The sequence below is a fragment of the Podarcis erhardii genome, assembly GCF_964252035.2.
Source record: "Podarcis erhardii genome assembly, chromosome: 10".
NCBI lineage: Eukaryota > Metazoa > Chordata > Lepidosauria > Squamata > Lacertidae > Podarcis > Podarcis erhardii.
Window position 1 is genome coordinate 30225398 of NC_138500.1, and position 14543 is coordinate 30239940.

General features: G+C 42.9%; 1 protein-coding gene across 2 annotated transcripts in view; it reads right to left on the bottom strand.

Annotated features, from left to right (window-relative positions):
- TMEM184B (transmembrane protein 184B) overlaps window positions 1–2538 on the bottom strand; it is a 33499-nt gene extending 30961 nt beyond the window's left edge. Inside the window, exon 1 of one of the 2 annotated variants that reach the window (XM_081878763.1) lies at window positions 2209–2538. The gene's annotated coding sequence lies outside the window, so the exon portion shown is untranslated. The remainder of the gene's footprint in view (window positions 1–2208) is intronic. The other variant, XM_081878764.1, reaches the window with a different exon arrangement.
- Window positions 2539–14543: the final 12005 nt, after the last annotated feature.

Consider the following 14543-nt stretch of genomic DNA (forward strand, 5'->3'; position numbering starts at 1 on the left):
ATCCTATGTGATAGTAGGCAGCAATTTCAAGGAGTTACTGCAACTGACAATTAAGGTTTGCTCCTAGGATTTAGGTATCAGACGATTTATAACTAAATAATACATTGAATGGATTAATTTCCATTCAATTCCATTCCATTCAATTCTCACAGAGAAATTACTCTTCAAATAACTGAAGATGCTCAACTACATTAAGCATGAAAATGTTACACACTGCATGTAAAAATTATAGAACAATATATGTTTAGTACATTTCACCTATTCGGTCTACAGGGAGGCTACAAATATTAGTCTTCCTTTGTGTGTTTTGTATACTAGAGAACTCCACAGTAATGATGCCATGTTTTTAATACTACAGAACTACAAAACATCCCATAGCATTTCAAGATGGAATTGCCAACCCCATCATTTGAAGATACAAAATAATTATTTCTGCCCTCTCATAAAAAAACAAGCTATGAACCTTGTGCAAAATACATACTGTACTACCAATTCACACAACTTTTAGAATTTGGTCATAATTACACATGGGATCATTATCTATAAATGGTGCATACTTTATTTAAGAAGGTAGATTCTTACACATAGCAAAGAAGGAATCCTTTCCTGGATGCCAAGAATTACAGGAAAATATAGTCATGCATATGTGTTTGTACAATTCACAACTGATAACACCAGATGTATGTTTAGCCAAAGTAGCAGATTTCAAAACTGAAGTGTTACCTGGCTCTTGGAGTTAATTTCTTATTGGAAAAAATAATGCATATCAGTCTTTTAGAGTGTGATGTAAATTACAATTAAACATAGATGACTGTTTGAAATTGCCTCCTACTACTATCTGCACATAAATTTCAGCAATAAGAAATGCTGAAAGAGAAGCAAAAAGGAAAGTGATTTAATACTGAACACAAGTTGATGGAACATAAGGTGAAATTTATCTAATAAGTATCTAATAATTTGTATTATACAAAGATGTCCAACCACACAAATAGCTCAGGGCCTCAAACCTGCTTTGTAAACTCATAAAACCTTTGGCCAATATTATCTAGTTTTAATGCTTATTGTAAATGCTGGATTTTAACTGATATGCTACTCAGCAGGCACACTTTAGCACTACACTCCTCCTAAAGCTACTAAGCTCACACCATATTACAGCACTGTACCTAGTGCCACATTCAGCGTCAAAGCACCGTAAGGCCACTCAAGATGACATGCACCACACGCAAACTAAGCTCAAACTATGCTATGTGTTTCTGCTATTCAGCAAAGCATTACTGTGTTCCCTATAGTTCTTCCCATTTTCAGTGCCAGATGTGGCAGGATGAGTTGGGTTTCTACAGCACTCTTGCCACGTTCAACATCTTAGCACCATCACTAGGACACTGACCGGCATCAAATGTGCCACATCTCCCACAACTGCATGCACTTACCCATTTCTGCACAACGCTCAACGCCCACATTCATCCTCACCCAACAAGGCCGTGTTATTTAAGCACTCTGTGGCACGACGGCGGCACCTAGGACTACCGCTATGTTATGCGCTCGAGTCACCTTGCCTACGTCCAAGTAGAAAAAGAATGGTCCGTAAACTTATGTATAGTGGTACCTCGGGTTACATACACTTCAGGTTACATATGCTTCAGGTTACAGACTCCACTACCCATAAATATTACCTCGGGTTAAGAACGTTGCTTCAGGATGAGAACAGAAATCTTGCGGCGGCGGAAGCGCGAGGCCCCATTAGCTAAAGTGGTGCTTCAGGTTAAGAACAGTTTCAGGTTAAGAAGAGACCTCCAGAACGAATTAAGTACTTAACCCGAGGTACCACTGTAAATTACAGTAACAGAACACCCCCACCATCACACTCTGCACCCCACCCACTGGCTAAGGCCCAAGGACCTGATGTCATATATGGTGGCAGACAGGACGGCGTGGCAGATGCCACCCCTTGGAAGCCACATCCCAGGGGGCCACCATCTCTAGGCCATGCCACCAGGACCCAAGAGACGCTGCGCGCAGCTTTTGAAGACCCTGAGGTGCCACCTGGCCTGCGGGAAGGGGCGAGGGCCGTTCCCCTTAACGCACCACACGCCTTCACGCCCCTTTCTCGCTTCGAGGGCCACCCCTGCCAGGCGCCAGCCCGAGTGCCCCGTGGCTCCCTTGTGCCCTAAGGCGCCCTTCCCGGCAGTAGCCGCCCTCTCCTCTCACCGACTGGCGCTGGCGGGGCTGTCGTGCTGCCGGTTCCGTTTCTTCCTCCTCCTCCGGCGGCAGGGGCAGTCCCGTCACTCGGGGGACCGGGCTGGACGAGAGGCCCTCAGGAGCAACATGGCCAGGCCGGGGGTTCCGTGGCCGCGCAGCCGCTCCGTCGCGAACACCTGGCGTGGCGGGGCCGCTTCTCAGCCCCGGACTCGGGCTTATTGCTGCTGCGGCCCCAAACAGAGGGAGGCGGGAGGGGGGGCAGGGAGCAGCTGAAGGGAGAGATTGGGCAGACGAAGAGTTCCGCGCAGGCGCGAAGCTCGCGGGCTAGCTGGCGGCGCCTCTCTCTCCAGCGCGCGCTCCTGCCAGAGAGGCAGGAGGAGGAGGAGCCGCGAGGCGGTGACGTAACCAGTGGCCTCAGGGACAGTGACGTCCCCGTCCCCCCGCCTTCCACAGACAGATTCTAAGCTCCGCCCGAACAGCAGCGACGGCGGCCGCTTAAAGAGACAGAATCGCTTTTCTTTCCTTCTGCCGTTCCAGCGCCGCACTTTGCTTCTAGCTCCGGACTTGCGGGTTCTGACCATTTGCACAATAGCAGCTGGTCTTCTTTCTATATTAGGGGCCCTCCCTGATGATGCTGGCAAGTACCATCAGCTCCCGGGGGGGTTAGCTGGCATCGACAAGCATTACACGTGTGCGTGTGAATGGGCGGAATGATTTGGATTTAGGAATTCTGAGCCATAGGCGGTTAACTGGGTGACTTTTAGCCCTGCAGATGTCGCTGGACTACAACTTCCATCACCCCTGCATTGGCCATGTTGGCTGGGGCTGACGGGAGTCGAAGAGCATCTGGAAGGCCAAAAGTTCCCCATCCATAAAATTATATTTTATGGTTATTTTGTTATGGATGTTTTCCTCTGCTTTTTTTTAAAAAAAAGAAAAATGTATTCTCTTTCCCCCTTTTTCTACTCTTTTTTCTTATTTATTTTAATTCACTATAATCTCAATTTTATTTTAAAAAATTATCCTTATATTTCAAAACATAATCCCTTTCTCAACTTTGGACATTTATTTGTTCAGTGAACAAAAAACTTCGGCAGCAAAAATAGACCATCAGTAGACAGGAAATGCTTGCTCTTGAAATGTTTGTCTAATAATATTTGGGGGAGGTTGTTTTCTGCCTTAACGGAGTTAGGAATTTACTGACTGCTGGAGTTAATAAAGGTAGTATTGCTTGCTGTCCCTCTTTCAACAAAACGCTAGGGGGCACCGTTTGTTACTTGAATCCAAATACAACACAGTATATCAAAAGCAGGAATGTGCTTAAGATTGCCTGCTGCAGAGGCGGATGGGATTTCTCCATCACACTCACACACACCCCTTTCAACATCCTGTTGCTATGTTTACTATTATGTTTCTCCAGTTATTGTCTTCTCACTATTCATTTATTTTACATTCCACATGCTATGAGACTGCTCTGGTGCTGCATACACATAAGCAGTCATTTGTTCCAAGAGATGGCTTACCTTCTGTGTAAATCCAATTAAGTCTTTTTAAATTGATTTTTTTAATGGCAAATTAGAAAAATTAAAAAGGTGTACAGAGTGGAGCAAAACAACAACCTAACAGCTCACATTAACAACATGATAACCATCAATACAGGAATGTGGGTGGCACTGTGGGTTAAACCACAGAGCCTAGGACTTGCTGATCAGAAGGTTGGTGATTCGAATCCCTGCGATGGGGTGAGCTCCCATTGCTTGGTCCCTGCTCCTGCCAACCTAGCAGTTCGAAAGCACGTCAAAGTGCAAGTAGATAAATAGGTACCGCTCCAGCGGGAAGGTAAACGGCGTTTCCGTGTGCTGCTCTGGTTCGCCAGAAACGGCTTAATCATGCTGGCCACATGACCCGGAAGCTGTACACCGGCTCCCTCGGCCAATAAAGCGAGATGAGCGCCGCAACCCCAGAGTCAGTCACGACTGGACTTAATGGTCAGGGGTCCCTTTACCTATACCTAACCATCAATACATCCATCTTTGTTTACACATATAATTTGATAAATGCCCTCCAAATGTCCAAATAGGTATCCAGACAAAGTTGGTGTTTGTAAAAAAAAAGTGTGTTCAGATGTAGCAAGAGTGTTTAGGTCTTGTGTAACAGATGCTGTGTGTTTATCCTTTTATGCTCAGAGTAGAAGTCTTTTGGCGACCACAAAGTCTCACAAAACATCTCCATACTACAGGAATGTAATTTAAGAGTACATGGACATACACAAATATAAATGATTTTGCCAATACAAAATTGATACAATGGCTTCTGACCAGAAAGAAAATACCAGTGGACATGCCCATATCACATGCCTCGGTGAGGCAGTTCCAGCATTACACTTCCAGCATCTATATCTATATTAGACTACGCCTTCCTATAAATATGTTGCAGAGTGCAATATACAGTACAATATACAGGGTGGTGCTGTGGTCTATAAACGACTGAGCCTCTTGGGCTTGCCAATCAGGAGGTCGACAGCTCGAATCCCCACAACGGGATCAGCTCCCATTGCTCTGTCCCAGCTCCTGCCAACCTAGCAGTTTGAAAGCACACCAGTGAAAGTAGATAAATAGGTACCACTGTGGCAGGAAGGTAAACAGCGTTTCTGTGTGCTCTGGTTTCCGTCACGGTGTCCCATTGCACCAAAAGTGGTTTAATCATGCTGGCCACACGACCTGGAAAGCTGTTTGTGGTCAAACACCAGCTCCCTCAGCCTAAAAGCGAGATGAGTGCCGCACCCCATAGTCACCTTTGACTGGACTTAACTGTCCAGGGGCCCTTTACCTTTTAACCTTTTATAGTACCTAAAACAGGCTTCCTCAACCTCGGCCCTCCAGATGTTTTTGGCCTACAACTCCCATGATCCCTAGCTAGCAGGACCAGTGGTCAGGGATTATGGGAAATGTAGTCTCAAAACATCTGGAGGGCAGAGGTTGAGGAAACCTGACCTAAAACATTTATTTTAGCTGAACACACAATTACCGCAAATCTTGCTGTGTAAATTCTACGGGAATAATCTGTTCTTCCCCTTTTACACATAATTTATATTAACATGCATTTTTAAAATTAGTATGTTCTCTCCTTTTTCAGCAGAACAGTTGTCCACCCAAACACCTTACACGTTCAGATTACCTAAACAGCCACTTAAAAGGTACCCATCCACACACCCATTTGACTGCATTCAGATGCCACCTCCTGCTGACTTTCAAAGGTTCCTTTAACTTCAGTAGAAGCTGCTGTCTAGAATCAGTCAGCATTTATTTTGTGGCACCTCTGGAGCACGTTCCATTTTAAAAAGTCATTGCATACGTGAGTTGCCCTACTATACAATGACAGGTAGTGACAGAACTGGCTAGCATATTGCAATCTTCTGCATTTTCAGCCAAATCCTCCATGCAGACATTACAGTGGATGGTCAATTTGCATAATGGTGTTCAGTATTTAGTAATCAAAATCACACACCCATCCAGATACTTTTCAGTGGGGGGCGGGCAGTGAGGATTCAGGAATTAGTTCACAAATTCAGCTGACTACCAGTGTAGCATATTGGTTGGAGTGTTGGACTGCAACCTGGGAGACCATGATACTCCTTGTGTGAGTTCATAGAATCATAGAGTTGGAAGAGACCACAAGGGCCATCGAGTCCAACCCCTTGCCAAGCAGGAAACACCATCAGAGCACTCCTGACATATGGTTGTCAAGCCTCTGCTTAAAGACCTCCAAAGAAGGAGACTCCACCACACTCCTTGGCAGCAAATTCCACTGTCGAACAGCTCTTACTGTCAGGAAGTTCTTCCTAATGTTTAAGTGGAATCTTCTTTCTTGTAGTTTGGAACCATTGCTCCGTGTCCGCTTCTCTGGAGCAGCAGAAAACAACCTTTCTCCCTCCTCTATGTGACATCCTTTTATATATTTGAACATGGCTATCATATCACCCCTTAACCTCCTCTTCTCCAGGCTAAACATGCCCAGCTCCCTTAGCCGTTCCTCATAAGGCATCGTTTCCAGGCCTTTGACCATTTTGGTTGCCCTCCTCTGGACACGTTCCAGTTTGTCAGTGTCCTTCTTGAACTGTGGTGCCCAGAACTGGACACAGTACTCCAGGTGAGGTCTGACCAGAGCACAATACAGTGGCACTATTACTTCCCTTGATCTAGATGCTATACTCCTATTGATGCAGCCCAGAATTGCATTGGCTTTTTTAGCTGCCGCGTCGCACTGTTGGCTCATGTTTGGATCAGTCACTATCTCTCAGCCAACCCACCTCAAAAGGTTGCCAGGATAAAAAGGGAAGTGCAGAGCTATGTATGCCACCTTGAATTCTTGGAGGAAAGTAAATGTAAATAATCATCAATGTAGTAATGTAAATGTAATAATCATCAAAAATCAATGAGAAGAAAAATACACACACAAACTGATATGTATTTTATTGTAATGTAGTACTGCCCTGGCTAGATTAGCTTAGTTCTTCCTATTCCTACTACAAGGGTTGTTATCTACATGTAGGTGCTCTTCCTGACAACACCCTTAGCCAGGCCCTTATCTAAGTGTACACAACTAAAATGAATTTTAAACCAATGCAGACATAGTGGCTTCTAGATACCAAATCTGTTTTTTCTTACTTTGGTCAAATCCAGCCTGATGAAGAATTTGGTGGACTCAAAAAGACACATCCATTCTTTTTGAAATGGTTAGATTTAAAATATGAACTGTCAAAAAAAATTTAAATGAAAATTGGCAGTGCATGTTTATAGAACTTCTATCATGCTCTGCTTAAGTTATTTCGTAGGCTTCTGACAAAAACTTTTGTGTGCAGAGGATTGGCAAAAAGCACCCCAGGAGATACCATTGTGTTTGCTGTGAAATAATGGTGCTCCCCCGCCCTTTCCTATCCCTGCTCCATCACACTATGACACTTGCAGCAGTTTGTGTTGTAATTGTGGCAACCTACCCTAGGAGTCGCAACGCGGGTGGCGCTGTGGTCTAAACCACTGAGCCTAGGGCTTGCTGATCAGAAGGTCGGCGGTTCGAATCCCCGCGACGGAGTGAGCTCCCGTTGTTCGGTCCCAGCTCCTGCCCACCTAGCAGTTCAAAAGCATGTCAAAGTGCAAGTAGATAAATAGGTACCACTCTGGCGGGAAGGTAAATGGCGTTTCCGTGCACTGTTCTGGTTTCACCAGAAGCAGCTTAGTCATGCTGGCCACATGACCCGGAAGCTGTCTGCAGACAAATGCCAGCTCCCTCGGCCTACAGAGCGAGATGAGCGCTGCAACCCCAGAGTTGTCCGCGACTGGACCTAACAGTCAGGGGTACATTTACTTTTACCCTAGGAGTAATGATGAAAGGCTGGTAAATGGTAACAGCAACCTTCATCACTACCAGCAGCAGCTGGTATTTGGCAGCTTGACAGGTTCAGCCCTCGTCACCTCTCCTCTCCACCCCCACGTGCCCAACCAGTGACTTAATGCCAAAAGAAAGGGTCACGCAGCACATAACCCTTCTGGGCTTCTAGTAATGCTCAGGCTCTTTCTTTTCAAAGTCTGGGAATTTGACCAAATCCAGCTGATCTTTATACATTCTCTATTCCTTTGAAGTGCTATTTACCTTAAATCAGTTCCTTGTTCTTTAGCTAGGCAAATATGCATGCTTCATCTGCATTATAGAAGCTGTTAAGGCAGATCTGTGAGTGTTCACACTAATCCCTTTACACGGGATTGCTTTGGATAATTTGACTCCTTGAAGCTCTCTCCACTGTTTGGGACCCAATTTTTAAACTTTGACTTCTGAAACAATTAGAACAGCTTTTTGCCAAGCCATATGTGTGTGTGTAATATGCTTAATATATTAATACAACATTATTTATTATTATTATTATTATTATTATTATTATTATTTAATATTTTTCACCTACCCTTCCTCCCAAAGGAAGGGAAACAAAACAATATTCACATACATATATGCATTGAAAAAATCAAAATGCAAATCAAATATCCTCAGAAATTATAAGTTCAAAGTTGCTAGTTCAATATGCAACAAACCTGGCAGTTGTTGAAACCATTGTGATACAAAAGCATCATATACACAATCAAGTGCTCCTCCTGTTACTCAAGGGTCAACAGCATATAAAGACCTGCATTGGTACCCCCAGGCTGGGCTCCCAGACTCTTGAGCTTTCTTGAATACAAAAAACACGTATCAAGCCCTCGTGGAAAGTTATGAAGCAAAAAGTGCAGGCACCCTGCTATTTCTGTGAAATGAGCCAATTTGGAAGACCTTTTCTATTAAGAAACATGTGATCTTTTATTGAAACTTTAAAAACAAAACAAAAACAGAACTATTACCCTTCCCAAACTTATGAAGAGACAAGACAGAAACAAAATTATTATTTAAAGCATCTGGTAGTTATTACAGTAAGATCTCCTCCATTGCCCAGGGCTTGGTATCTCTTAAGAGCCATACTATAAAAGTGAGATGAAGAGATTAACATCCTGGTATGAAAAACTGATCACCAGACTGTACCACAGAAGAAGCTGCCCTCATAATTGCTGTCTTGGCAGATCTCACAACTGATGCCATACTTAGTCACGCAGCCAGCTAACTCTTGCTGGAATGTGGGGCCTTGCTGAATCAGTTGTTCCAGCAACATCTTGCAAGAGCAAGCTCTGCATTACAGGTTTAATGGGAAACATAGAATTGAGATGATGTGTAACAGTAAGCTGAGCACGAGGGTGTAGGCATAATACCATATCAGTTTCATGATCATTGACATTGGAAAGGACTCTGTAGGAAACATAGCTCAAATTGTCTACCTTGCACAGTATGTGTGATTTTAGGGGGTGAAACTTAATTTTTGCAAATTTCTTCAGTGAGGGGAGGGTCTTAAAAATATGTTTCGGGGTGTGAGGAACTCAAACCTGCTATTCTTTTTGTGACTGGACATCATTTAGCTTGGTTAAGTCTACATTTGATGAAGCAGCACCATAAACTGTTTTCATGGAACCAAAGAATTTTACCTTCTGAAAATGTCAGGTAATGTGCTAAATAATAATAATAAATAAAATAATATTAATATATAACTGCAAGTATTTGGTAATCATTTTTAATGATTTCTATTCAATTTTAGTCATTTTGTTTACCAAGCACAACGAAATTACAGTATATCAATTTAGCCTTTTGAATTCCCAAGTCATGTTACAACTTTTTAGCACCCCTCATTTTTTTGAATTTGAAAGTTGAAAAATTCAACATGCTCTACTTGCACACCTACCATATACCAAAAACATCCTCAATGGCCTCTCTCAAATTAAGAATTTGATATCTATGGAGAACCATTCCATGGTCTCTCTTAGAAAGCCATCTGCTTCACTGAGCTGCACTTGTATGCACCAGGAATTCTTGCTTGATATTTTAACAATGATAAAAGCACATTTCCTTTTCATCCATTTTTAAAAATGTCTCCTCTGCCTTACACCAGAGCAGATTCCAGGTTAATGTATATATAACACAGATAAATCAACACTACAACCACCACATTTAAGTTTTAGTAAGCACTAGGAAATCCCCAGTCCAAATGGCACCTAAATTTAAATCATTCCCTAACTCTAACTCCAAAGTTCAGAGGTCCTAATTTGGGGGAATCCCCAGAAACAGCCCAATGGAGGAATGAACACACTCAATGGTCAAGAATGCTGTTTGTGGGGGAGAAAATAGGGCGGGTTATCGGGTGGGGGGGACATGGCTGACTGGAAGAATGAGCAGGAACACTCCACCAGCGTTTTGTGGCCAATCCCACTTGCTATATATATATATATATATATATATATATATATATATATATATGCTTTCGTAGATTTTCACGGGTACAGGAATGCAGGTTTTGGTGTCCTCGGGTGTCTTCCCGTGTAAAAGTTGGGGTGTCTAGGCGACGTTTCGACGAGGTCTCACTCGTCATCTTCAGGCTGGTGCTTTCGGCTTCTTGTTACTGGAACAGAGCAGGATCTCAGTGTTTGAGTTCCTATAAATACTGTAGAGGGGGTGTGGTGTATAGCCTCCAATGTTCTGGGCAGAGAGGAAGTTCCCAGGCTAGTGTGCCTTTTCTTCTTTTGTTCCTTAATTACTTGAGAGATATCTTGAGTGATTTCTTGAGTGATATCCTGAGTACCACTTAGGTGGGTCATTAGGTGTGGATTTGTTGTTAAAGTCTTTGTGTCTTGACCTCTTGAACTTTGTGAAGAGTTTTCCTGAGAAGATGGCTGTAGAGAAGATGGTTCTCAGAAGTTTTCCTGAGAAGTTTTCCTGAGAAGATGGCTGAAGAGAGTTTTCCTGAGAAGATGGCTTCATCCACAATGGACAAAGATACAAACAGATAGAAGGAGCACCTATGGGATCACCCCTCTCACCGGTCATCGCAAACCTGTACATGGAACACTTTGAAACCAATGCTTTAGACAAGTCAGAACACAAACCCAAACTTTGGCTCAGATATGTTGACGACACCTTTGTAATTTGGCCACACGGGAAAGAAAAACTGGATAGCTTCCTCACACATCTCAACAACTTACACCCCAAAATACAATTCACTATGGAAATAGAAGCCAACAACCAACTTCCCTTCCTTGACGTCCTAATCTACAAAAAACCTGATGGCTCCCTAGGACACACTATCTACCGGAAAAAAACACACACCAACCGCTACTTACATGCACAATCACACCACCACCCTGCACAAATAAACTCCGTAGCCAAGACTCTCATCTCCAGAACCAAACGCCTGGCGGACAAAGACCACTTGACAACTGAGTTACAGAATCTCTCAAACGTGTTAATTGCCAATGGATACCAGCAAAACAGGATTACGAAGCTAATCCAAAAGGAAACACCCCCCAAAAACCAAGACACAGAAGAAAACAATGGCATGGCCCTCCTTCCTTATATCAAGGGCACTACAGATAAAATTAGCAAAATCCTCCATAAACACAATATCAAAACAGCCTTTTGCACCAACCAAAAAATAGCCAATATCCTCAGAAACCCCAAGGATAAAATCCAGTTGGAAAACCAAGGGATCTATGAAATACCCTGCAAAGTCTGCCCAGCCACGTACATTGGACAAACAAACAGACGAATAAATGCACGTATCGCAGAACACAAGAATGCCGTCAAAAAAGAAGAAAAAACTTCCTCTCTTTTCCAACACATGAAAGAAACAGGACACGAAATTAATTTTGCAGATTCCAAATTGCTCTTTAACACGGAACATCACCACAAGAGAATAATCATGGAAGCCATCGAGATAGAGAAACACCCTCACAACATGAACAAGCGTGACGACACATCCCGCTTGCCAGACATCTGGAAATTAGCCCTCCCCACAAAAACTGACACCAGATCCAGAGGCACACAGAACGCCAACACCAATCAACCACACCAGACCCAAACCCAGACCCTCTCCACAGATGAATTACAGACACCATCCAGTAGCCAATCCATGGTGGCACCTCCGGATGCTGCACCCCCCTGCAATCCCTACACAGATCTGGCTGACACAAGCCACAAAACCACAGCTCGCCCCTATACACGAAGCCAAGCCAGAGCACAACTAAGTATAGTACAGCCATCTTCTCAGGAAAACTCTTCACAAAGTTCAAGAGGTCAAGACACAAAGACTTTAACAACAAATCCACACCTAATGACCCACCTAAGTGGTACTCAGGATATCACTCAAGAAATCACTCAAGATATCTCTCAAGTAATTAAGGAACAAAAGAAGAAAAGGCACACTAGCCTGGGAACTTCCTCTCTGCCCAGAACATTGGAGGCTATACACCACACCCCCTCTACAGTATTTATAGGAACTCAAACACTGAGATCCTGCTCTGTTCCAGTAACAAGAAGCCGAAAGCACCAGCCTGAAGATGACGAGTGAGACCTCGTCGAAACGTCGCCTAGACACCCCAACTTTTACACGGGAAGACACCCGAGGACACCAAAACCTGCATATATATATATATATATATATATATATATATATATATATATGACCATATTCCTGACCCTCCCAATGCCTTTTTTCTCTAGGTTTTTAAGTATAGCATGCCCAGCATCAAAGGTCTGATCTGCTTTGCTGAAATGTCATGCCATTTTAAAATGATGCTTTTTTCTATTTTAAGGGTGATTTTTATGTTGCTAATTGACTCTCCTGGTTGTACATTGCCTTCATAGGCTTCCCAACCAAGTAGTCCAAATATATATTTAAAATAAATCAATTTTCTATGACTAAACAAAACTGTTTTCTACTGAGTTAGATTAGTCTGTTTAATCTGGTGCTGCTTGCTCTGACTGGCAAAGCTGGTCACAGTTTCAGGCAGGGGTCTTTCCCAGCCCCTCACCTTGTATTACCTTTTCAACTGGGGCTGCCTAGAACTGCTATGATACCAAGTATATGCCATACTCTCAACATATGCCCTTCTCCCAAATTTCATAATAGGAACATTTTTTTAAGGATCAAGTAGTACAAGACACCCAAGCTTCTTGTGTAAAGGAGTTTGATCCTTTCCCAATGGCCATTTGGATATTTTTCAGAGAAGACAAGCCATATTTCACAGCTATAAAGGCATAGCCTGCCTTCACAATTGAATATCCATTCCCAATTACGAAAGGTCTTTTTTCTTCTTCTTCTATGGAACACAAGGAAACATTAAAGGGGCTTTCACTCAGTCTTCCACACAAGCACTAACAACACAGAGAGACCTGCTTCGCTTCAGCCAGGTTAGTACAGGAGTGAGCAGACTTGTACCTACTTTTTTCTCCAAGAACCCAAGATCCACCAGCACGGCCAGAGCCCTTTCCCTGAAGTCCTGAAAGGAAGCAGCAAGTGTTCCCTACTTTGAGGAACTTTTTTTGGTTTAGTATTTGTTTTATGACCTTACAAGAGAGCAAGCGACTGCTAGCCTCTTTCTATAATAATTATGTTTTTCCTTTCATTTTGCATTTGAGGAAAATGGTGTCTGGGTGTGATTCCACGTCATTCCCCAAACCTAGAATATATTCCCCCACATCTCAGATAGAAGAGGTTGTGATGAACTCTGCAAATGAGCAGAAATGAACAGTTCACATTTTCAGAATTGAGCCATGCATTGCAAATATGTTTTGCTGTGCTCAGAGATGCCCTGGTTCATATGAACTCATCATTTTTGTCTATTGGTTGGAATATTTTGTTCTTTTATAATTTGGAGGAAAAAAGTGTTTTGGGTAAATAATAGTTAAAACTGATTTTATTTTATTTTTGCGGGGAAGAAAATGTCATGCAACCAGAGGCAGGTTTTCCTCACTTTAAAAAAGTTTGTGTGTGTTTAGATTTTTGGCAATGAAATATGTAGGTGAAAATACATGAATTCAAAAACTTATGTGGTATGGTGTCAATCTTAACTGGAAATCATATAGTACTTGGGCACTCTTATGTGGAAACTTTTTTCCCTGTCCATAGATGTGCAGAAAATAATTGAGTGGTTTTTTAACAATGGCACTCTGCACATATGTAATGGCACACTTTCCTGAATAGGTTCTGTACGAAGTCCTATTGTGATGGAAACAGCAAGGTTAAAAATTGCAGCCCTACAAAGCCAAAATGCTCCCACAGCTGCCACTGGTACAAGCTACTACAGTAATGGGAGCCCTCTCCCATACTAAACACAGCATCCTAGGATTAGCATCTCTCCAAGTAGATTACAAGCCAGGAAGGAAAGAAAGCCTCATAGCTCTTTGCACTAATATGCTTTTGATAAGTTAATGCCTCTTTTCAATAAAGTAAACATTAGACACCTTTAATTCTGATGCACAGTCCCACATCTGAATACAGATTTGCTAACCACAGTACATGTTCAAAGAGAATCCAGCCCAAAGGACTGTATCCAATCACTTTCACACAAAATGTCTCAACCCAAACGTTGCATGCCACCCGATTTCTTCTCTAGCCAGGAGATATATTTTTAGCATGGGCACTGGAGCTAAGCAAGGTGCGCAACTGAAGCCTGGTTATTTCTGTACTGCTTTTCAGCAAAAACTTTTCAGATTCTTGTTCTATCATTTTCACAACTGCAGAAAGGACTGGGACTTTGCAGGGATGAGATTTTGGTTCAGTCTCTGGCACCTCCACATAAAAGTGACCTTGCCCTGAGACACTGGAAAGCTGGTGTCAGTCAAGAGGCAATTCGTGGTTAGATAAACCAATAGTCACGACTTGGTATAAATGCAGCTTCTTATGTTCCAAACTATGAATGGTGGCTCTCAGTGCTACCCCA